This window comes from Ceratotherium simum, chromosome 12 (assembly GCF_057802395.1).
Source record: "Ceratotherium simum simum isolate JZ-2026a chromosome 12, ASM5780239v1, whole genome shotgun sequence".
In the NCBI taxonomy this organism is placed as follows: Eukaryota; Metazoa; Chordata; class Mammalia; order Perissodactyla; family Rhinocerotidae; genus Ceratotherium; species Ceratotherium simum.
Genome location: NC_141911.1, coordinates 61,316,121 through 61,341,795, shown reverse-complemented (window position 1 = coordinate 61,341,795; position 25,675 = coordinate 61,316,121). Strand labels below are relative to the sequence as shown.

General features: G+C 38.0%; 1 protein-coding gene across 4 annotated transcripts in view; it reads left to right on the top strand.

Annotated features, from left to right (window-relative positions):
- Positions 1 to 15,053: 15,053 nt before the first annotated feature.
- USP53 (ubiquitin specific peptidase 53) overlaps positions 15,054 to 25,675 on the top strand; it is a 66,116-nt gene continuing 55,494 nt past the window's right edge. For 2 of the 4 annotated variants that reach the window (XM_087437682.1, XM_087437681.1), the window contains exon 1: positions 15,054 to 15,241. The gene's annotated coding sequence lies outside the window, so the exon portion shown is untranslated. Of the gene's footprint in view, positions 15,242 to 16,611; positions 16,685 to 25,675 lie in introns of all 4 variants that reach the window. The other 2 variants (XM_087437679.1, XM_004426541.3) reach the window with 2 other exon arrangements.

Sequence of the window (25,675 nt, the reverse complement as noted above, 5' to 3'; positions counted from 1 at the left end):
AATCATCCTCTAGACTTGCAGGCAGAGAAATTTTTTTAAAATATCTTATGAAAAATGCAATCCTAGAAAGTGATAGTATCAAACTATTGTACTTATACTTACTAAAATTGTAAAGACTTTGTATAATTGAAAATATGTCTTTAAGATATCTTAGTTTTATTTATGTTTTCTGTTTACCTGTTTTAAAATAATAATTTTTGCATCTGTGATAAACTCTAAATATGAGGCTTCCATCATGCCATTTTTTATTTATTTTAATCTTTTAAAAAATAAGAATTAGTCATATTCTATTATGCATTTTAATGAAATGGTTTAGTTTTTTATTACAGTTTGAAATAAGTTACTATTTTTCATTCAATTGAAAATTTCATGCCTGATTTCAAATATCTCCAGATAGTTAAGCTCTATGCTCAGAGTCACCATTCTGTCAACCACCAAAAGGGGGGCAGCAATTAAATATGCTAGCTAAAGAACCCCAGTAGCATAAAGGAGTATTTGAAAAGGGAGAATCCTAACTTTTTGTTGTTTTTTTTTTAAGATTGGGTAGAAAATGATGGAATAACCCTCTGCTCACTGTTTTATTTCTTCCTTTCCTGGAAGTGTCTATTGATTCTAGCTCAGCTGTCTGACACCTTTAGAAATGCCAAAATTTCACACTCCAGTTGCTACACAATTAAGAATTTGAAAGGAATTTTGAATGGCTTTTCCATTAACCTGAAAAGCAGCTAAGTCTTTCAAAGTTTGAAGAAATATGATAGCCTTTTTGGAACAGCAGAAAGACTGTGGCATTTGTCTTCCACCCACATTTGTATACATGAAAAATGGAACAAACGAGAAAGTACAGGAATGAAAATAACATTTGTTGATTCATCACTAAATACCAAGCACTATACTCACTGCTTTATAAAGGTTATTTAATATATATTTTTCTAATATTATTTTATTTTCATAACTATCCTGAGAGGAAGTATTATAAACAATCTCGATTTTATAAAAGAAAATTGAGCCTCAGAGAACTAAGGTGATTAGCTTAATTCTAGCTCGAAACGGGAAGAATTTGGTGAGTCTGGCTCTAAAATATATGCTTTAAGAACTCATGGTTCATAACTTCCCTTTCAGAATAAAATTCTGCCTTAAACTATTTTATTATGTCTAGACAAAATAATAAAAAATTCCCCATTATCTTAATTTGGGGCAAATACGACTACAAAGTGAGTAATTTTAGAGTCCCCCTCCAAAGTCATTCAAGCACTCATGATCAAAGAAAGCTGAACTTTCAGACTGTGTTGAAAGTGAACTAAGTAGAACAAGCAACGTGCATGTTTAATTTTGAAATTAGAGAAACACAAAAGTGCACTCTGATTAAACCTGCTTATTTCTGCTTAGCGTTGTGCACCCTTTTGATCTCTGTAACCTTCCTTCTCTTTCCCCTGTAAGGTCAAAGAAGAGGAAACAAAGAGGAAACAAATGCATGACACTAATAAATTATAAGGCTGAAAGAAATCATCTAGTGCGATAACACACCAAAGCCATTCCTTTAAATGAAAATATTTTCTACTTTTCAAAACTTTAGAGGAAAATCTCTCAATTTCCATTATATGTTAACAGACTTCCAGGTCACGAAATTATATCTCCTATTTTATTTAAGCCAATTTCCTGATGATCGGCTGGCCAAATGTTCTCCAGAAAAATAACTAGAGCTACGTTAATAACTAGAGCTATGGTAAAAAGATCATTCTTGGCTTTTAACTCTCCACTCCTTTCAATCATTTCTCTAAGTATTTACCATTTCTTAACTCAATATTTGAAAGGACCTGGCAATTAAAAATAACTAATTATTTGTTATTGCAAAGTCAAGGCAGATATAGACAATAGTTTTTAGTCAAAATGACCATTTATTGCATCCATTTAAAACTTTACATTTTCTAAATAGACCTATTTATAAATGTTTTAGCAGCTTGGAAAGGGAGGGAGCCAAATATTCTCACAAAGGCCAACGTGGAGCAAAATGTCCAGTTGTGAGTGTGAAAAGAACATCCTGAACTTTCCAATTCAGGGCACAGCTGTACCAGCAGACTTATTAATTCTGGAATTTCCTCACTCTGCTGCTTATGCAAGATAAAACTTAATGACATCATTGCAGTTTCTCAGCCACGACTGCTTTTTATTAAGCTGAGGAAAGTTTTGTTTTGAATGCCCTTTTTCTTATGAAAAATACTTTCGACCTCCACACGCTCTCTTCTGTAGGAAGAAGGGCAGTTCACTTGCTGTGAAAAGTGGAAGAGTGCCAGGCTTTTGCCAAAAGAACAAGCAAGGGGAATCTATTCCAGACTAACTGATCAAAGCACTTCGCAAACACACCAAAGTTTTAGAAAATTTTAATGCTTAAAAAATTTAAACTTTCCAGAACTAAGAAAAAAGTAAGTATAATTATATAAGGAATTCAATGGCTTAAGCTGAAGTATTATTAGATAAATAAAAGGGTGTGTCCCTTTTTGAATTCCTTAAATAGATGAGCTAGATTTCAACCCTGGATATAAACTTTCCCTGGCTTCTCAAACGTAATGTGATTTCAATAGGAAGATTCGGTACATAGGGGCAAAAAGGAAAAAAGACTATTTCTAAGAGGTTATAGTTCAGATCCAAAAGAATGTGCTTATTATTCCGTATTGTGTAATATTTTGAAACACATATTTGCCAATGACAACTTAGGCTGTGTAGGAGATGGAGACGTTTCAGGAAACAGGACCGGAAAAAGTCAGAAGAAAAAACGATAAATTCAATGTCATACCCTATTTTAAAACTGCTGATTGAAGAGTTAGTATAGAAGCTGCAGCACTAGCAAAATAAATATAAAAGAACAGCGGGAGAGAGATATGCTAGAATGAAGCTGGCTGAAAGGAAATTCAAGCCAGGCTGTATAGAAGCTAATTGCATTTCCCTATGGTTTCTGGAGCCTTTCCCTCACCTGCTTTGAAATAGTTTTGTTCTACATATACACAATTGTCTGATATGAATTGTCACCCAAATAGATATTCTCGTTACATTTTCTTTATCATCACTTGCTTGCAAACAACGTATAAAAGCAGCTGTATTTAAAGATGCAAGTTATCTGCTGACCTACCACAAATCAGTGATATAATCTCAAGCGGTTTACTCACTCTGTAAGTCACAGTTTTCTCCAACTTTTATGTGGCTCAAATGCCACCTCTGCCTGACCTTCCCTGACCACTCTTACTTAAGAGAGCACACTTCTAACCCTTTATTGCACTTTCACTTTTCTTTACTCCCTAACATGTTAGTCTGGGTCCTCTGAGAAGCAGAGGCCAAGATGGGATTAAACCTGCTAGAATTTTACTAGGAAAATTGCCCAGGTGAGAAAAAATGGGGAAGGAGTCAAGAAAGGCTGGGAGAGGCAAGAGACCTCAAACTGAAGACCATGGACGTGTTCCAGACTGCTGTGCAGTCTAAGGAAGATTCCGCAAGTCTGTTGGAAGATCCTTGAGCCAAAGTCAACTGCAGGAGAGGTCCTCTGTGTCCCAGAATCAGGTCTGCCTTAGTGTCACTGTCACGGTCAGTCACTGGCTAGAAGCAGACTGTGGAAGAATGCAGTGATGGATGTCAGTGTACAGCAGAACTGAGGCCCTTGGTCAGTTATGTTGCTGGAGATCTATAAGGAACATTCTTATGGCCGCCATACATAATACACGTATTTATTCCTTTATCGTTTTCTCGCCCACAAGAATGAATGCTCTCTGAGGCCAGGGAATTTGCCTTTTTTATTAACTGTTGTATCCTCTGTGCCTGGTACATAGTAAAGAACGACAAAAGTTTGTTGAATAAATGTATCTGAATTATGGGGATAATACTAGTATCTATCTCAAAAAATAATGCATTATAAAGTACATTACCCAATACATGGTAAGTGCTTGGTAAATGTTAGCTATTGTTATTAACAAAATTTAAAAAATCAGGATCACACAGTAAGAAAGCAAAGGCATTTAGAACTAAGTTAGATTAGAGGTTACACTGGAACTACTTTGGAATAAATATACTTGGCCCTGATTTGGAACTAATATATATTGGAGCAAAGGGTGTATTAAATATATATATAATCAGAAATACTAAAGTGGCCTGACTACTTTTTAGGATAAACATTAGCTTTAATTCCATTCTCCAGACTCAAAATTGCAATTAAGGTAGCCTTTTTAGGATCTTGCTAAAATTGTCTTATTTCTTGTGAGTATTCACATATTTTGTATGTCACTTGAGAATTTAAAAAAAATCAATATGGTGGACCCTTTCCTTGATCAGTATACCCTACCTCTTCAGAAAATGCATTACACAATCAGAAGGGAGTTCCCATGGGACCAATGGCTACATAACCCTTCCTTTTCTTTTTTTTTTTTTTTAATTGAAATGGCTTTTCATTTAAATACCTATTTGGAATGTTTCAAATCAGGAAGCATATTGCACCCGGATTCTAATGCTTTGGCACAATCATCTCTAGAGTATAATGAATAAAAACGATCACCCCCAAGTCCCTTTGGGGGGTTTCCACCTTGCTTAAAGAAATTAGGCATCTGGAAGTCATAAGCAGGGAAAGGAGGTGATTCGTTTATGAGCTGATGCTAAAATAATGGAAAACTCACCTAACTGCAACCAATCTGAAATAGCTTTCTCTTCTTTTCCACCTTACCTTGAAAAAGCAGGATGGACTATTTTCTAATTTCCATTCTCAAGCTTAATTTTTAAATTCAGGTCCTAATATCCATTTTAGCTTAATTCTACCTATGTGAAAATTGGAGCTAATGAAGATTCTACAACATAGCTGATTTGCCTCAGGTCCCAGGCCTCCTGGGCAAGGCTCTCTTCCAGGCCATATAGCACTCCAGACTCAGCCCCTATTTCGGAACATAAAGTCAAATGTGAACATGGACTACATTTATTTAAGAAACATATTCTTTACTTCTGATACATGGAAAGAGATGTGAACATAGTATATGATCAATTACAGTAAGTTTCCTCACAAACTCATCAAAATCTATTAAAAACACATTAAACTTATTATAACGCTATAGACTGAATGTGTATGTCCCCTTTAAAACCCATATGTTGAAATCCTAACCCCAACATGATGGTATTAGGAGGTGGGGCCTTTGGGAGGTGATTAGTCAGTAAAAAAATGTTAATGTAACAATATCAAAACAAAATAAATGTTCTTTTCTAACTGGAAGTAAATTTCCATACTGTAATAAAGAAAAGAGTAAACGTTGCTTCTTTCACTATAAACCTTTTGCTCTATGTCTTTCAAATTGTAGTTGTGTTCTATTAGGGGTCTAGACATCAATTTAGCTGGTTATGACCAGCAGCTTTTCAAATGAAATAGAATAAAATAAAATAATATATCAGAGTACATCATTCATGGCAATAGTATTGTTTCATGAAACTTTTGATCTAGTTCTGCATACATTCAGGTGAACCAGATCACGATGTAAATGATGCTGCTTACTGTGGGCTGCAGTCGCTGTTCTACCTCCTGCTAGCTCCTGTTGGAAACTGAAATGTCAGCACTGCGTTGAACAACTGAAATGGCTTCTCTCCATCACATTAGAGTAATTATAACTAACTTGATAAAGAGAGTTCTTCAGAATTAAAAGAATTTGAAACAGTAGCAGAAAACAACTTGTAGAAAACAATTTAATCAGAAAACTGATTTTTTAAATGTACAAAAAAGGCTCGAACACACATTCCAGGGATATTATTTGCCAAGAGTTAGTTTTTTATTCCCCAGCACAATTTCAGCTTTAGAGCTTGTTTTATAGATAAGAGGGTGTAAGACTCAAGAGCACTAGCAGTTAAGAATTAGAAATTCAGTACTCCAGAATTTCTGCCTTTACATAGAGTGTATCTATAATTCCTTGAAGGATGTCTATCACTGAATATTTTCCAACAATTTTATTACTCTATTAAAAAATAAGTCTTATTTCCCTCTTTTCTTTTGACTTAAGTGAATTTCAACAAGGAAGTTCAATTTGAAAACACTGGTGCCCTGAATATTTTTGTCATCTTTACAAAGAAATGTGCTCTCCAGGGCAACTTCCGTTGGGTTCGTTGCTTCAGCCAATATGCTAAGAACAAAAGACACAGTGTTATTTCACTATTGTGTTTCTTAATGAACTACTTTAAAAACAAGTCAACTTAAGATGTAAAGCTGTGTGTGTGTGTGTGTGTGTTTGTGTGTATGTATACGTGACACAAGGCTTAGATTTCCCAAAGGGTGGGAAAATAAATTTGGTAAATTTCCAGACACTTTAGTGTTTTTCATAAAGTCGGAATAGTACCATGGATATCACAATTCAGAAGAAGAAAATCTTCACTTGTGAAATGCTCCTGACTTCTTCCTTATGTTCTCCTTCCCTTGTCTTTCAGAAGGGTACAAATATGCCAAGTATGTTTATCACCAATACTGGAAAATAGAAGAAATTTCACTGCACTTTAAGAAACAAAAAGAGTACTATCTCCTATGAAACTTCAGAATATTTCAGAGAAAATATTTCACACCAGGCAAATTCCAAAAGTTTAGGAATTGGATTGCAGTCCTGGTTCTACCAGAGTCTAGCATGAGCTTGGGTAACTTTACCTCCCTGAGCTTAAGTTTTCTTGTCTGTACAGTGAGGGATTTTAACAACCTAATCTCTAAGATTAAAGAATCTTACATATAAAACATGTGATAAAACTTGTTTTATGAAAAATTAAAAAGAAATTATATTTATACACAAAAGTCCTAGTGATTGGTTTCATGACAAAATCTCTAGATATTTTGGCCTTTACTTCTTGGTCTTAGTCTAGTACATATTGCCTTTGCTCATTTCTACCTCTCTACTGCATTTCCATGACTGTAACCAGACAGCACAGTTAACTAAAACATTCTTTTATTTCATCATTAAGCTTATGTTTATTGAGGACCTCCAATGTGCCAGACATTGTGCTAGGTACCTCACTTTCATTGTCTCTAAAATAACGATATTAATAATATCTAAATATTAATATTTTAGGGTTGTTGGGAAAGTTAAAGAAAATAATCTGCATAAAGCACTTAGTTCCTGATAAATATTTTGGAATGAAATAACAACTGAGAAAAGGCCCCTTCATTTCATATCTTTAGTATTTAGAACCCTGTGGTCCAATCCCATCATTTATGGATCCTGAAAGAGAGGTTAAGAGAGGGAAAGTGACCTGCCCACAGCCACACAGCTACTCGTTAAGAGCAAGAGAATTTCATAAGTCTCCATCCAGTGTTCTTTCTATCGTATCATTTTGCTTTTGAACACAAGCAATTCTTCTATCTGTTTCTTTCATTCTTTCCCACGGATTACACAACATTGCCAGGAAAAAAATGCAAATAAATGCCCACACGGGGTGACAATCCTACTAATCCTGTTAGCAGCAATCCAGTTAGGGATTAGCTAGGATACCCGGCTACACACAGAAGAGGAAACTAAGGTTTGGAGAAGTTAGTCACCACTCAAGGTCACAGAAACAAAAAACGGTAAGGTCAGGAATTGAGCCTAGGACTGTCCAGGTCTAAATGGCCTGCTTCGCTATGATACCACATTGCCCTCAAACACGGTCTCTTCTTGGCTCTCTAGACAGTTCTAATGTTGCCATTAGGGTTCACTTTGGCTCCAGCTGGAGCTGAATGTCAGGAATCTAGCCTTCTTCAATGTTTTCCTCAATGATTTAGCTGAAGACAAAGTAGATGTTGTTAAGTTTGGCAAAACAAAAATCTAGGAAGAATAGTGAATCTTATGAGATATGGACTAAAACTTCAAAACCTAATAGGATGTTTTAAAGAAATGAAGTAAACAGATGATGAAGTTGCTTGAGTTTTAAGGCAGTATACGCATTTGGGTCCCAAAAAACTAATGGAATTAAGATTTGGGAAACCTGGCTTAATATCAATTCATAAAAACAAAATAATCAAACAAAAAATTCAGTGTTTTGAACATAAACTTCCGTTGGATAACAAGTTGCAAAATAAAACAATCTTACTCAAACTGCCCTGATCAAAACACAGTGTTTCAATCGAGAGAGGAAATAATCTCCTGAAACCATAATCAGGCTAATTGCAAAAATCTGTTTTTATTTTTGGGCACCACATTTTTTGAGAAGTTGACAACAAGAGTGCGTCCTGAATTCAATGACACGAATGGTACATAAAGCCTGTTACTGCACTTTACAGGGATGTGTTGATGAGAACATTGCCAGTGAACACAGATAACAGCCTCCTTAGATGAAGGCCCACATGGGGAAAAAGCATTTTAGATGATGACAGAAAAATGTTTTCCTGTTACTGATAACTTAAATCTCATATCCACTTTTGATTTTAGATCAGAGCCAAACAAGTTAAAGCTACAGGCCCACACACATTTCTGTCCTTTTGCTCATTCTGTCTTTCTTCTATTCTTATTTTAATTTCCTATAGTTCTGATTCTTTTTCTTATTATATTTGACCACTACTTTACATTATATGCTAGAATTCATTTTATTTTATTTTTAGAATTTACTTTAAAGCCTTTGTAGGATGAACTATAATAAACAAATGAAAGAATAAGTGCATTGCTTTAATATTTTCTAGGCCTTCAAAAAATTGTTGAGAGAACTGTGTATTTTCAGCTTGAAAATATAAAAGATGTTTTCAAAGTTAAATAGTGTCTTATGGAAAAGAGAATATAGATTTCTGTTGCTACAAAGGCCAGAAATAAGACCAGCACGTGGAAATTACTGTGAGGTGGATTTCAACTCATTGAAATTTGATGAAAATTTCTTAACAGTTAAAGAAGTCTTAAAAAGGAATAGGCTGCCCCACAAAGCATCAGGTTTTCTATCACTGTTACCATATTTGAACAGAGGCTGGACAGTCACTGGCAGGGATGGTCCTTTAGTGAGTGGGAGGCTAGACCAGATAAAATCTAAAGCCTCCTGCATCTTTGAGATTGTAATAAAATACATATCACAGCAACAAAAACAATATATAGGTTCTTGTAGCATCACATTATCATTGATGACAACATTATTGGTAATCATAATAACAACACTAATGGCCATAATAACACAGTATAAGACTTTACGGTTGCTTTTATCTGGGGCATTATCAAAAGGCATCATATATAAGTATTATTTCTCATCCCAATTTCACAGATAAGAAAATTAGAATGTTTCAAAGTGAAATTACATACAAGAGCAATGAGATTGCCTAAGCTGACAATAAGTCAGCAAAATTTAAGGAGGCCACTGGTTAAAGCCCTAATTGGGATTGACTAGCAAATGTTGACTCTGGTATAGCAGAGGCTTAGAAAGATTGGGACGTATGGACAGTAAAGTTTCAGTTAAGGAGGAGCTGACTAAGATGCCATGGATATTGAATTTTCTCTTCTGATGTTTAACAAAAAGTCATGCTTCAGAGCTTAGAGGAGTCCATTAAAGCTTCAACTCCTGAATTCCCCATTTTATAAGAAGATAGAGGACCCGCAGGGACTCTCTCTCTCCCTCTTCCCTTCATATCTGCCTTATTCTTTCAGATCAGCTACTCTAAAGGGCAAGGCACATTGCCACAAGCAGCTCTGAGCTCACATCTTTACAGCTTTGCAATCAGAGAAAAAAGGAATCTTGCCTGTAAGCTCTGATTTGAAAACTCCTGGGAAAGGATGCTGATTAGCCTGAATCATCCATTCACCAATCACTGCAGTCAAATCAGGGTAAAATACTCCACTTGGAGTTATGTACACCCTATGGTTAAGTAGTGTAGATCTATTACTAAAATCAGGAAAAGACAAAGCAATATATATTCACAACCAATACTTTCTCAATTGAAAGAACTGAAACGTATATTAGCCAGACACTTCCCAATACATTTTTTTTTTTTTTTTTTTTGCTGGGAAAGATTCACCCTGAGCTAACATCTGTTAGCCAATCTTCTTTTTTTCTTTTTCCCCCTCCCCAAAGCCCCAGTACATAGCTGTATATTCTAGTCGTAGGTCCTTTTAGTTCTATGTGAGCAGTCACCACAGCTTGGCTACCGACAGATGAGTGGTGTGGTTCCGCGCCCAGGAACCGGGCCCAGGCTGCCAAGGCAGAGCACACCAAATTTTAACCAGCAGGCCATTAGGGCTGGCTCTGCAATACATTTTTGACACAGCTTTCTTCAGATGTGCACATATTTAAAAAATCAGGTTTTCTGAACTTCTGAGATCATTTGATCAAAAATATTATAATTTTATCTCATTTTTTGGTACTATTCTCCCTTATCTTCTTTCTTTCCTTCCTGACTGATTTTTATCATCTCCCAGACAGTAGTTAATTTGGCCATAATATTACTCAACTTCTGGTTCTGATTGTGAGAAGGTACTCAGGATGAGAGGGGATTTGTGGAGTGCATCTGATGACTGACAGCAGATCAGCAGCCTTTTCAGAAGATGCTGTTAGTCATGACAACTTCTTTCCAGATTCTTCACTCTGCTCTCTTAGTAACTGTACATTTCAATTTTACAGAAAAAAAGAAAAAGAATAAAAGAAAGTCTTATTGTTAAGTTTCTATTCAGTGACTTACTGTAGACACTAAGACAGGCATTGAACAACTCTTTATTGATGTCTACTTTGCCCCACTGTATCACACTTTACAGATAGAATGATGATCAAGAGAGGCAAGCCCTCCGTGGAACCTTCTTCCCGGATCGTGAGAAAGACAATAAACAAGTAAGCAAATAAATAAGCTAAATAATCACAGGTTGTGCATGATAAATGATACGAGGTGAATAAACAGGACACTGATAGAGATCAGCAGAGAGTTGTAGGTCAAGGATGGTTTTTCTAAGAAGATGAAGTTAAAACTGAGGTATAGAGGATGACGAGGAGTCAGCCACTTGGAGACTCAGGGGAAGAGTGTTGTAGGTCAGGGTTTCTCAACCTTGGCACTATTGACACTTAGGACCTGATAATTCTTTGTCATAGGAGACTGTCTTGTCCATTGTAGGACATTTAGCAGCATCCCTGGCCTCACCGGATACCAGCAATGGCACCCCCCCACTCCAACTGTGACAACAAGAAATGTCTCTGACCAAATGGCCTCTGGGAGACAAAATCACCCCCAGGTGAAAACCCTGTTTCCTAGAGAATAAAGAATGCAAAACCTTGAATAGCATGAGATGCTGTTAAGGAGGTAAGGACAGATCATTCAGGGTCAGTAAGCCTTGGCAAGAATTTGGATTTTACTCTATGTAAATGGTAAGTCACTGAACAATTTAAGCTGGGGAATAACATGTCTACATTTTAAATAGACTACTTTGGCTGCTGTGTGGGAAATGCATTTAAAACCATGAAGATATGAGATCTCAAGACCAGGCACTGAGGCACATTCATCATTGAGAAGAGAAAAGTAGATTGGAAAGGAGCAGCCAATGAAGTTGGAGGAAAGCCATGAGAGGATGGTGTCACAAAAATTGGGATGTGAGTGTGTCAAGGAGGGAGTGGCTGATTATGACTAGATTTTTCTGGTTGGCCTCATCATCAAGTCACATCCTGAAGATTTCTCTGGAACTGCTCTAGTTTAGGTCATCTTCCTGCCTGGCTATGACTTCCCCTATAAATCTTCTGTATGCAATTCCAAACTAATCTTCCTGTTCAAGAACTTACAAAGGCTTCCTCTGATAGCCCTGCATTGGCCTTATTCATTCCTAAGACTTTGCTCTTGAAGTAGTCATGTCTCTTCCTCAATGCCTTCAAATAAGTCTACCTACGAACCTTCCAAACTGAAGCTCATATTTGATCTTGCACAGAAGCCCTCCCCAACAACCCTGGCCAACACAGATGTCTCTATCCTTTAAAAAACCAACAAAACTTCCAATTTTTCACTTCATCCAATGAACATATATTTGTTAAGCATGCTATGCCCTGGAAATACAAAAGTAAAAAAATACTGTCCCTGCTCTCTAGAGTCTTAGTAAGAAAATAACACTTGTCAGCCCTCATCACTTCCTTAATGCACTTAGGAAGAAAGGATTGTGTCTAGTATCTAATCCTGAGTCAGCCATTCAGCTACTACTTCTCTATGCTGTGTTTCCCTTTACCCCAACCTGCTCAGTCATGGTTTGCCATGCCTACAGCTGTTGATTACCTTCTGGAACTACTGGATCATAGCACCTCAGGAAAGAAGGATGCTGCTGCTACAACCCATTAGTGATAGGGTGAATCTAGCCACAAGGTAGCACATTTCCCGAAGTCTGAGTTATAATCACTCTAGAATAATAGTGCGAGATGTGTAGTGTGATAGTGCTGGTAACGTAAACTTTGACTAGGCCTCAGGTGAACAATGTAAGGTGGTCTTTGGCACTCCAAGCCTGTTCCCTTTCATGACCTCACGCCAGTGTAAGGTGCAGAGATCCTTCTTCATACATTTGAGTCCAACCAATAAATAACTATTGAATCAAACACACATACATCCCTCAAGGACAAATAGTAATTCTCAGGGGCAATACATTTAAAACCTATGTTGTGACATTTCTAGCTACAAAGTTTCTGGGAACAACTCTTGTCCTAATACGTGGTGCAATGTCAATTTTCCTTTGTTTCATCTGCTTGCTTCAGACTGCCCTCTTGATGCTTAACTTGTGACTTATTACAAGTCTATCATTTAAAACTCAGTACTGAGATATGCCAAGAACTGGTAGAAAGTTTCAAATTACATGATTTAAAAAGTGTACAGTCAGGGTATAGTCAAATTCTTGAGCAGGGTGAACCGAAGGGCATTCTTCTGTAATCTCTAAATGGGGAAGGGAGAACATAAGAGCCTTTATTATCCACAGTTCAAATTATTTTTCAAGAGTAGAGGTGAGGGTTGCTATGTCAGTTACATTTGCAAAGAAATAATTATAGTACAATATAATTGTTATAATAGAAATAAGCCCGAAAAGGGTGAGGGAAGGGCAAGTCTGTCTTAGCTAGTTTTCAAAGGTTTCATGGAGATAAGTATTCAACTGAGACCTGAAGGATCTGGAGAGAACTTAGTAGGGTGACAGAACAGCAAGGAGTTCATTACGGCTAGTGTGGAGTAAATGGGCAAGAGCGGTAGATGAGGTTAACATCTCATGAGCCAGATCATGAAGGGCCCTACTGGTAATAGGGAGCCCTGAAAAAATCTTAGCAGAAGAATATCATGATCATATTTCATGTAAGAGAAAGTGTTAATAGAATGGAGGTTCAACTGGAGTGGGAAATAACTAGAGACTAATGCAACAGTTCAAGGGAAATGAGTCAGGAGAGATGATGACGACTTGATGGATTACCACAGTGAGAGTGGAGATTAAAAAGCAGGGTGGATTTGAGAGATACTTAAAAGAGATAAGAGTCAATAGGATTTGATATTAGGATAGAGGAAATGAAGGAAATGTAGTATCGGGAGTACTCATGGATTTCTGACTTGGGCAACTAAGTGCTATTATTTGAAATAGGGAATGAAAATGGGCGAGGTTCCAGATGGGTGGGGAGAGACATGGAGTCAGGAGTAGGGAATGCTAAAGATGCCAGTGTCAATTTGGGACATATTTAAGGTACCTGTGTGAAATCCAAATGAAGATGCTGTTGCTTAAAGGGTCTGAACTGAAGATATACACCTGCAAGTCCTTGGTGCACAGGAGACCATGATGGGGAAGAGATTGCCCAGCGACAATAGGAGTAACTGTTCAACAACAAAAGAAAATGGAGTCCTTGGGAACACAAAGGGCACGCAGAGGAATAAAAATATTTAAAGTGCATCAGAGAAGTAGTTGCAGAACGAGAAGTGGCACTAGGGAAACCAAGGGGAGAGTCAGTGATGTTATTATTATTATTTTTTTAATGTCGAGTTTTTTCCTCCTCCTCCTCCAAAAGTTTTACATTTCTTGAAGGCAGGAACCATGTCTTCAATTTCATTGTATTTCCTTCAGTGCCTACGTTAGTAAAGGGAACATAATGATGCTCAATAAATTCTCACTGATTCAGTCTCAGGCATTATTCACCCATATCAACCTAAAATGTTTCTTTATTCTATTTCTTCAAGTAAACTTTTAAGCTTAACCTACCGAGTTCATTTAAACCAATTTTATTATTTGTATGTTCTACCTGCACCAGCTTTGGAATGAGTTCCAAAACCTTAATTACTAATTACTGAGAGGGATCTTGGATACTAAAGACGGCAGTGGGTTTTTCTCATACTACTATTTCTACGATACAATTTATTACAAAACAAAGTTTAGCTCCATTCCCAAGCAGCAGCTTTTAACTTAGCGCCTGTTCGAAAGCAAGGTAAGGAGGCAGCTTACACTTAACCATTAACCGGTCAACACGTTTATTAAAGTTTTCATTTTATTAATAGTCACGAAATAACTAGTTGGAGACTACACACTCATGCCAATGGAGGCCACGTGACTGCAAACAGCTCGTAATGATTCACAGAGAGCTAAAGGGAACTGCGCATCCGCGTGGGGTTTTGAGGCAAGCAGCAGAGATTTTCTCAGGTAACACCACCTAACCTAAAGCCCAGTCCTCGGTGGATCTACGTTCCTGAGCTTAGAAAATACCGAATAAATAACCAAGAGCACCGGAATAATTGCCTCCACTTGAGGAACTATCCCCTCCTTCCCTTCACACCACAGAGCTCAACCTTCAGCCACCTTCTCCCAGACCTACGCCCTAGCGCTCCGCTCCTCCCCGTATGGGAAATGTTCCAACTCTTGATCTCGCGGGATCTCGCGCCCCGGAGTAAGTCAACTGGATCGTGCGTGCCATCGAACCCCCGCGGGAATACAGTTCCTCAGGTCCGGAAAGCCGGGAAATTGCGTGTGGGGGCGGAGCTAGGTCGGTGAGCGTGTAGGCGGGGCCAGCTCCGAGGAGGCGGGGCGGGCGCGAGGCGGGGAGAGGGGCGGGGCTCCGGGGACCTGTTGATTGCAGGTGTCACTGCCCTGACTGGCCTGGGTGTTGGGGCGTGTGCGCATGCTCTGTGCACAGGGTCGGGCTCTGGGCGGCGGAGAGCAGCGGCGTCTGCTCCAGTTCCCGGTGAGCTTCGGTTACGGTGGCAGCTGTTGGTGTGTCAGCCTGGTGTCGGCGTGAGGAGCTGGGCCGGCGGGAGGGAGCCCTGTAGGACTGGAAGGCCGGTATTTCTCTACCTGGATCGCGCGCTCCTCTCGCTGGGAGGGCAGAGCTCTATGTAAGTCTCCGAAACTAGACCTTGGATGGACAACCAGCGACCTGAGATCCCCACGGGCCTGACCGGGAGACCCTCGTTCCAGCCCCGTCTCTGCCCTCGCAGCCCCGCGACCTCCTCCGCCCCCCATCCCTCGGGGCAGACCCCGGCTCTTTAGCCGGCGGTTCAGGCGCCCGAGGTCACGCAACCTCCTGCCTCCTTCCCGCGGCGTCCCGGCCCCGGCGGGGATGCCTGTGGCCGGGCTGCAGGCGCGCCAGGAGGGAGGAGGTGCTGTTCTTACTGGCTCAGGGTTGTTAATTGCTGCTGTGTTTGAGGGCGGGCTCGGGCCAGACCCTGGAGTCCTGCTGGGTCGCCGAGTGCATTGGGGTTCTGAGTATTACGCATACTTGGCGCCTACCTCTCACTTTCCAAGCCACTGCCTCTCCGGAGCAGCAGCTTTCTAAAGGGGTCCAGGATGGTTATGGTGCCCTGCTTGGGGAAGAGAGATGACTGGATTCGTGAGACTCTTTGGGCTGGTGGTTTCTGGGTGGTAGTAGTAATGTATAAAGTTAATGTTTAGCTTCTGAACGGCGACTTATGGGACGTTTACCAAACTAATTTTAAACGTCGTTGGAGAACAGGAAGTACTTGCACAGGTGTAATAGGAAGGATTTCTAAAGCGTGCAATCTGAGCGTGTTCTGAGGTTTTGTTATCCCGCTACAAGGTTTTCTTTATCAATGCAAAGTCTGATTAATGCTTGCAAAATGTACTGCAAGGCTTTATTTGTTAGACAGCAGAGTTTGCCAAATGTTTCCTTATCTGGAAAAAATATATATTTTTGCAAGGAATTTTCAAGGCAATTTCTGAGGGATGTTTAACAATAAACTTAGGGAGTTCTTTGTGTTGTGATGAGGCACTGATTCGCTCCTTGAGTTCTGTTCTTTAAAGAAAAGCATTGCTAATTCTCGATATTTACCAAGAGTAGCAAATGCTGACACAAAGTTCTGATTGAAAGAACTTCTGGCTAAATTGATACTCGTTCGTTTTATTTTCTTTCCGTTTCAGTTCCATGATAATGGTCTAGGCAAAGCTCCTTCATCCTGTTAAAGAGAAATTTACAAAAAACAGCAAAACTTATTTTGCAAAAGTAATATATGATCTATCTGCTATTGTCATAAGAATTCCAAATAGACAAACTCACTGTAGGCAGGAGTTAATTATAGTCTGAAAAAACAGAGTTTGTGTTTTGTTTTACATTTTAGAGGCTTTTAAAAACGAGCTCTTTGGACAGTTTGTCTAGGTTCATGATTACTGTTGATAAACCATGAAAGTGATTTATTTACATTTGTTTGTAAATCAACTCATTGGTTGTTATGTGTATTTTTTCTTACAGTGTAAAAAATATGCAACCAAGAACAGGCCTTTCCTTTTCCCTATGAATTAAGAAAAAACATCTTTTCATAAATGTATGTAGATTGTATATAGTTCATAAAACTTGACACTATTAGTGTCATTAATATTATTGTTTTCTCTAGAAGATAAAAAAAGGAATTTTCAAAAAGAGAGCTATTTTAATGGGGGAGGGACAACTTTTACACCTAGTTTATTCTTTTCTTTAAAAAAAAGAAAAATCTCAAAGCTCTTACGAGTTTAGTATGTAATGTGATTCAAGATCTTTTATATTATTTAGTGTCAAATAAATGTTTATTTTAAACTGTGTAGTATCAAGAAATACAATTTCAGAATCATATGGTTTAGAAGTTTAACAAGACTAAGAGTTAAAAAATGAAAATTCTGATCTATTTTAAGGTGATGTACACTTTTAAAAGCCAAAATCAGTTATTTTCCCTGCTGGAACTATTTGGAACTCACACACCTATCATGATGGAGAGGACATTCCTTTATCCTACAATTTTCCAAAAATATGTTTGAAATCTATAAAGTGGTAGATTAAGCTATCCTACAAAGATGTCTGCTAAGTTACTAAAATATTAGCAGATCTTATTATTTGACAGCTTTAACTATAAGGTATTTCTTAATTATAGACCCCCAAAACAACCTACAGCAAAGGTAGCTTGTATATTGAATCTGGAAGTATTTTGAACAGTGTGCTAGATCTGCTGGGACCCAAAAGATTGTCAGGCTAGCCTCATGTTGCTCATGAGCTCTTGGATTAAGTGAGGAAGTGTGCTAATTTGATTTATGTCATCTTTGGAGAGCTAGCTAGAAATCGATGATACAAATGTAGCGTTAATATATTATTAATTTTGTGTGGATGTAATGATTTTAGAAAATTTTGTTACCATATATGCACATAATAGGAACAGGAAGTAGATGTAACCTGTTCTACCATAGATAAAATCTTCAAAGGTTATTTAAACTTTAGTAACTTTATATAAAATTCTGATCTTGGCAAGTTGTTATGATTTTTTTTTTTTTAAATAATAGGAATACTATATAATATCTAGGCAGAAAGTATCTGTTCTTTGCTTTTCCAAGTTAATGCATATCCTCTATGAGGAGTTCTTCAACTGGAGGCCTATTGTGGTCATTGGTTAGAACCGAATTTTAATATAATTGGTTTTCTTTGTGATCTTATGATTTTTTTTTCCTTCTTTCTTATTTTAATCCTATGAATTTTATATTATGCATTTACACTAAAGGTGTCCATGACACATGCAAAAATGCTGCAAGCCATTGCATCTGGTTGAAGAATTTTTGTTTTTGTTTTACATGAGTCACTTCAGAAAAATTGCGTCATACATTCATGTTTGTAATTCCCCAGAAAATAAAATGTAATGCACCATAAGCCATATTTCAATACCTTAGCTGTTTTAATGAACAAAATCAGTTATCTAAGTTGTCATGGTATTTTTGAATTAATTTAGAAATAATTCTATTTTGCAAATATTGACCTGCAAAAGCAGTTTGAAGAAATACTTTTCCTTTGGAATTTGGAAGTTTTTTACTTACTTTTTGTGCTTTTCTCAGTTAGCAAATTTAGTCAATAAACATTTATCGACCTGTGGTATGCTGGGCACTGGAGATCAAAAATAATAAGCCAATGTTAAAGTAGTCAGAAATATGAGTTCTTCCTTTGCTAAGCCTCATCTCTGGCTATTCCCAATCCTCCCCCAGCTACAGTGGGTTTCCAAAGATTATCTTTTTTCTTACACCCTTGCCTTTGCGAGATGCTGCTTCTCTTCTCTTCCCGTTCCCCTTTCGACTTTCCAGTAACCCACATCACACCTGTGAAGTCTCTTCTCCTCCAGCAAAGGATAGTAGATTACTTCCTCTTTGCATTACTGCTATACTTTGTACATCCCTTTGTTAAAGGTTTATAGTGTGTTGCTGTAAAGGGAAGACAGAACAACTAAAGGAATCTGAAGGTGATGACGCGTGTACTGTGGTCTTAATTGTAAGGAGAGTACTGGATGGACAGTATTACAGGCGAGGGGGGGGGGCATTCTCAGGGGCCCAGAGACAGGATGAGAGCAGTGTCAAGGTGCATTGTGGGTGCTCTAGTTATTTTTTGTGGCTGGATGGATCATCGTGTTATTTATGAATTAAAATTGTCATTAAGGAAGTTTGTAGTTATTTTTCTGAGAAGTTGTACATAGGTTGAATTTTTCTAAATTAAATCTTCTCTGTTGCTTATGTTGTTATTTCAGAGTTGCTTTCCCTTTATTTCTGATCCATTGCCTTCTAACATTTTAACTCAGTTTCTCCTTTTCTAGTCTAAATGGTTTGTAAATGAATGTTTAAGATAATACTGTGGTGAATCCACTTGTAAAGTGAAGCATTCCCAAACATTTTTTGTAAATTAGAATTTTTCATATATTGTTTTCTTAAAGTAGTATAGCTCTTTAAATGAAATTGCTTATTTTCTGCTAAGAATGACTTATTAACAGATTTTAAAATTTAGAAATTGATACTTTATTGTATAATTTATCTGATCCCACTAATCTGGATTAAGGCTGTAGTCAAGATTGATACATCAGTTTAAGGAAATGAAGAGCAAAATGGGATATAAAATATCATATAATACAGCTTTTACTTTTTATTCAAATGTTTGTTTATATTGTTAAAAATCATTTTATATCAAAGATAGTGTTGTTGCTATCATTATAAGTAGCTCGCATTTACTTAATGCCTGCTATGTTTTGAACATTTACTTGGTATTTTATACATGATAGATGATTCATAACTCTATGAACCTTTTTATATAGATTATGATTATAGATGATGGAACTGATATGCTTTTAATGATTGGGTTGTTGAGTAATGTGCTGTGTTGCTGGAAACTTTATCAGAGATGGAATAAATAGTTGTGAGAGTCATGAGGTCAGTATCAGAACATGGATTCCATCCTTGTCCAGAAGCCATTAGGGCATTCTTTGTCCTCCAGACATTTTATGCTTTGGCTTCTTCCAAACTTCTCAGCCTGCGTAATAAGCTCTTGCCCCCTCTCATGGTGGTCTTCCCCACTTTTAGGTGAGCAGGCTGTTTGACCCCTTGAAGATTTTTTTCTCCTATGTGGCCCTGCTGTATAGGCCTGAGATAATCCTACTTCCTTGTCAGTATAGTAGTGACACTGGCCTATAGCTGCCAGATGGTGGAAATTGTCCTGTTCCCTTAGTGCCTAGGTCATCTTTGTTAGGAACACTCATTTCAGAGGGTTTGTTGATGGAGGTTTCACTTGATTTCCTGAGCTTCATTCAATAAGTATTTAATGAGTACTTACCATGTACTGTTCTAGATGCTTGGGAGTCACTTCACATTCTAAGAGGATTGGAGAAGAAACAATAATAAACATCGTAAGTCAATATATAGTATACTAGATGGCGAAGAATGCCAAGGGGAGAAGAAAAAGTAGAGCAGGGCAAGGGGATTGGGAATGTGGAGTGGAGATTGTGGTGGGTTGCAATTTTAAGTAAGTGTAGGCCTCATGTAGAAGGTGATTTTGAGCAAAGCAATCACGTGAAGGGAGCCAGGGAGAAGCCGTGTGGAAATCAAGGGGAAGTGTATTCCAGGCAGAGGAATAGCCAGTGCAGAGACTTTAGAGCAGGAGTCTGCATGGTGTGTTCAGGAATAACAAGGAGGCCGGTAGCAGAAATGGAGAAGGTAAAGGGAAAATAGAGATGAGGTTAGAGGTGAGGGAATGGGCAGATGTGACATTATAAGAAATGTGTATTTGGTCTCTGGTCCCATTTCCTGGCACACAGCTCTAAAGCCCTTGGAATCTCTGGAAGTGCTAAATGTTTTTTGTGTGCTAATGGGATGACTAGTGGTTGGGGGCTCTGGGATAGCCTCAGGATGGGGGTCTGGTTGTCAGGGCAACCAACCACGGGATTAGAGGAAGGCACTTTCAGCCTCCCCCACCACCTCCAGGAAGGAGAGAGTGGTGGAGGTTGAGTTAATCACTAATGGCCAATGATTTAATCATCATTCCTATGTAACAAAGCCTCCATAAAAAAATCCTAACTGAAGGGGTTCGGAGAGCTTTTGGGTTGGTGAAATGTGAAGGTGCTGGGAGGGCGGTGTGTCTGAAGAGGGCACGGGAGCTCCACGCCCCTTCCCACATACCTTGCCTTATGCATCTCTTCCATCTGGCTGTTCCAGAGTTGTATTCTTTTCTAATAAACCTGAAATCTAGTCAATAAGCTATTTTCCTGAGTTCTTTGAGCTGTGCTAGCAAATTAATCAAACCCATGGAGGAAGTCATTGGAACCCCCAATGTATAGGTGTTCAATCAGAAGTACAGGTGACAACTTGGGACTTGTGATTGGTGTCTGAAGTGAGGGGGGCAGTCTTGTGGGTTTGAGCCCTTGACGTGTGGACTCTGACACTAACTCCAGGTAGATAGTGTCAGAATTGAGTTAAATTGTAGTACACCCCGTCAGTGTCTACTGAGAACTAGAGAATTGCTTGTTGTGGTCTCAACACATCTGGTCTCAGAAGTGGTGTGAGAGTATAGAAAGAGTGTGTTTTACTTTTAGCAGATAGTATAGGGGCCTAGCAGGCCATTATAAAGACTTTCTGGTTTTTAATCTGAATGTTATAAAGACCCATTGCAAGGATTTGAGCAGAGGGATGACATTATGTTTTAATTTTAGAAGGATCTTTTTTTGTCTACTCTTGATACACTGTAAGGGGTAAAGAGTAGAAGCTAGGAGACAGTTAGGAAGCTATTGTAGCATTCTAGACAAGATTTGATGATGGCTAAGACCAGAATAGTAGAAGTGAAGGTGGTGAGAATTGGTCACATTCTGACTGAGATATGCGAGGAAGAGGAGTCAAAGATGATACCAAGATATTTGTTCTGAGTAACTGGAAAGATGAAGTTACCTTCAACTGAGATGGGGAAGAAGATACAGGAGTTCAGTTTTGGGCTTTGTCAAGACAAAGAAATGTTAGGTTATGCCTGCTTTGGCCTGATTCTCTTCTGGAGATCATGTTGTAAAGCAGATTGTCATAAACCATTGTCTTTAATGTTCATATTCTATATTCTGGATACACACACACTTTTGTCTTTCTCTAGTTAGTTACCAGTGGAAAGTAGTGAGTAGGTAAAAGCCACAAGAAATAAAGCACAGTTCTTTACTGGATACAAAGAAATAGAGCAAAAAAGTGTAAAACAGTGAAAATTACTTGCAATTTGAAAAGCACTGTGAAATCCGACAGTCAAGTCTTCATCATTACCATCTTTGACCCTTTAACATTTGGCATACATATTGATTCTTCATCGTTGACTTTTTTTTGCTTGGCCCCTGGGACACTCTCCTCTCACCTCACTGGCTAATTCTCTCAGTCTCCTTTATGTATCTTCTTTGAAAGCCAGCTTTATAAATGTTTGGTTTCCAAATACATGGTGATGTTTATCTCTGACCCAAACACCTCCCCTAACTACAGGCTCATATGCACCCATCATCTTAGATACATCCACTGGGAGGTGAAAATTAATACATCCAAAACTTAATTCTTTTTTGCACCCATGCCTGACAGGCTTTTCCCTACATGTTCCTCATCTCAGTAAATGCAGTAGATTTAGAACAATATAGATTTAGAACAATATTGTAGTATGTTAAAAAGGTTTATGACAGTGAGTGGGTTAATTCTGATAGAAAAAACTCTATTCTTCCAGTTACTTAAATCAGAAAACGTGTCGTCATGAACTTCTGTATTTCTTTCAACACTCACGTTAATCTAGCAACAAATTCCATGGGCTCTATCTTCAAAATATTTTCAGATTCTGACATCTTACTATTGCTACAGCTCTCCAATAAGTTCAAGTTACTATAATTTCTACTCTGGACTTTTAAAGTAGCATCCTAACCTTACTATCTTTCTGTTCTCTCTCCTCAATGATCTGTTGGTAGCCAATGATCACACGGTAGCCAAAGTGATCCTTTTAAAATTTAAATAAAATCATATCCTTTCTTTGTTCAGGACCATCAAATTCCTTCCCATTGTACACATCAAATCCAATGTCCTTAACATGGCCTGTCATGACCTACAACCCACCCTCCAGCATCTTGTACTCCCACTGCTCAGCATTTCCTCCTCTGGCCTCCTTGATTTTCCCTGAAGATATTAAGGATGTCTCTACCTCAGGGCCTCACATTCTCTGTTCACTCTGGCTTAATTGTCCTTCCCACATGACTGGCTCCTTCGCTTTTTACAGGTCTCTGTTGAAATGTCTTTTCCTCGGGTGAGGTGATCTTGACAGTGCTGTCTAACAAGCACCATCCTCAGTCAGCTCTCTGTTTCCTGATCCTTCCTTAATTTCCTTCATAATTATCTACAGTATTATATATTTCTTCATAGCATATGACTATATATATATTTGAGTTCTCATCTCTCCACACTAGAAGGTGAGCTCTCTGGTATTAGAGACTATCTCACTATCTGTTAAATTAATTAAAAAGTAGTAATTTTTGTGATTCTTTCTGGAAAGAGATTAGAGAAAGGGAGAATTGCATACACGTCACATGGAAGGAACGTTTGGTAATTTCAAATGCTGCAGGGTATTTTTAGGTTTGAGATATTGAAGATTCTTGGCTTATGGCATTATGTTTAAACATATCTCTAGGTCGGATTAGACAAGAAGTAATTTAATGTCCCTTCTAAAGATATGGTATTCGTATGATTTCCTTCATTAAGTAGTAGATAATAACAACAATAAACAAACACATAGGGACAGAGATTGGATTGGTGGTTAGCAGAGGGGAAGGGGGGAGGGAGGAGGGTGAAAGGGATAATTGGGTACATGTGTGTGGTGATGGGTTGTAATTAGTATTTTGGTGGTGAACATGATGTAATCTATGCAGAAATAGAAGTACAATGATGTACACCTGAAATTTTTACAATGTTATAAACCAATGTTACTGCAATAAACAAAAAATTAAAAAAAAAAAAAAATAAAGATATGGTATTTACCAATGGGAGCTATTGATGTTGTTAGAACAGATAAATTAACTGCCTAATAAAAAATAAATCAATCATCTAGATGAGTGTAAGTGCAGTGAAGTCTAGATCTTAAGTAATCTGCAGTCATAAATGCTTTATGTTTCCTGTTTTTGCATGACCTTCACTCCTTTTAAATATAAAGTGACTGTGTCTTGGGCAAAGAGATTATCCCTTGACCTACAATATGACCTTGTCATCATCACTAGTATACACTTGAATTCGGAATTTATAAAGTCATAAAGGCGAAAAAAAAATTTTGCTGTTTTTGGTGGTGGTGGTACAGCATTTCCTTATTACTTTAATCTTATTTTCTGTCTTCGTTTTATAAATTTTCTAATATAGTTTTCTCCTATTCCCCCATTTGTAGAGTGACAGTGGGTTTTTTTATATAAAAGGACATCTATTTTTCAATTCTATCTTCCTTACTGTAATCCTTCAACTTGATAAAAATGAAGATACCTCTATAATGAATGAGATTTTTTTATTGCTTCAACTTGCTATACCTCTTCAGCTTGCCATATAGGTATCTAAAAGAAAAATGGAATCTTACTAAAAGTAGTAAGATGAACAGTTGTAGTATATCAGTGAAAAGTCTTCAGTGTGTCCTTGAGTAGTTATATTGTTTATTAGTAAAAAGATGTTAAAATGAAATTTGACTTTACAGTTTGATGGCTAGGCCAGGATACTATTAAGAATACATTTCAATAGCTTTATTAGAAGTGATTCTCTACTACATGGGATTATGGTACTTCTAATTTTCTTTATGCAGTACTTCTATGCTATTTAAAATTCTAAATAATAAACAAATACTATTTTATAATTAAAAGAAAAACCAATAAACTTAAAAGAACAAACAAAGGCGTCTCATGGCTTTATCAGCTATTGTATTAGTTTTCTAGGGCTGTTGTAACTAAGTACCACAAACTGGATGGCTTAAAACAATAGAAATTTATTCTCTTACAGTTCTGGAGGCTAAAAATCCAAAATCAAGGAGTTGGCACGGTTGGTTCCTTCTGAGGGCTCTGAGTAGAATCCTTCCTTGCCCCTTCCTGGCTTTTGGTGGTGGCTGTCAATCCTTGGTGTTCTTGACTTGCTGCTGCATCACTCCAACCTCTGCCTACCATCGCACAGAGTTCTCTCAGTCTGTCTGTCTCTTCTTTTAATGACTGCTGCTAGTCTTATTGGATTAGGGCCCACCCTAATGACTTCATCCTAACCTAATTACATCTGAGAAAGTCCTATTTCCAGATAAGGTCATTGTTCACAGGTACTGGAGGCTAGGACTTTAACATATTGTGGAGGCAGGCCGTGGGGACACACGACACGATTCACCCATAACAGCTATAATGAGTCCAATTTAAGCTATCATTACCATTTACCTAGACTGTTCTAGTAGCCTAATAAAGTCATTGGATATTAGAACTTGAATAAATTCTATGTAGCCTAGTCTTCTCCATTTTAAAAAGGGAAAGAAAAACCCTAAGGAGTTTAAGTACTGTGGTGTAGATTTACTGTGGTAATTATTTAGGTACTGGCTTAAGTTTTGAGGGGAGAATGGAGTTAGTACCTGGGGTAATGGAGGAAAGTGGCTCTGGAATCTTGCCTGCTGGTAAAGCACTGACTCATAAGAAAACAGCAGTGAGGGGGCTGGCCCAGTGGTGCAAGCGGTCGAGTGCGCGCGCTCTGCTGCGGCGGCCCGGGGTTCACCGGGTCGGATCCCGGGCGCACACCGACGCACTGCTTGGCAAGCCATGCTGTGGTGGCGTCCCATATAAAGTGGAAGAAGATGGGCACGGATGTTAGCCCAGGGTCAGTCTTCCTCAGCAAAAAAAGAGGAGGATTGGCAGATGTTAGCACAGGCCTGATCTTCCTCACAAAAAAAAAAAAAAAGGAAGAAAACTGCAGTGATTTTCTTTTTCTTTGCTCAAACTCCTGGCACATTTTCAAGTTAAAATTTAATTTTTTAATCATAAGCTTGAAATAGTTGG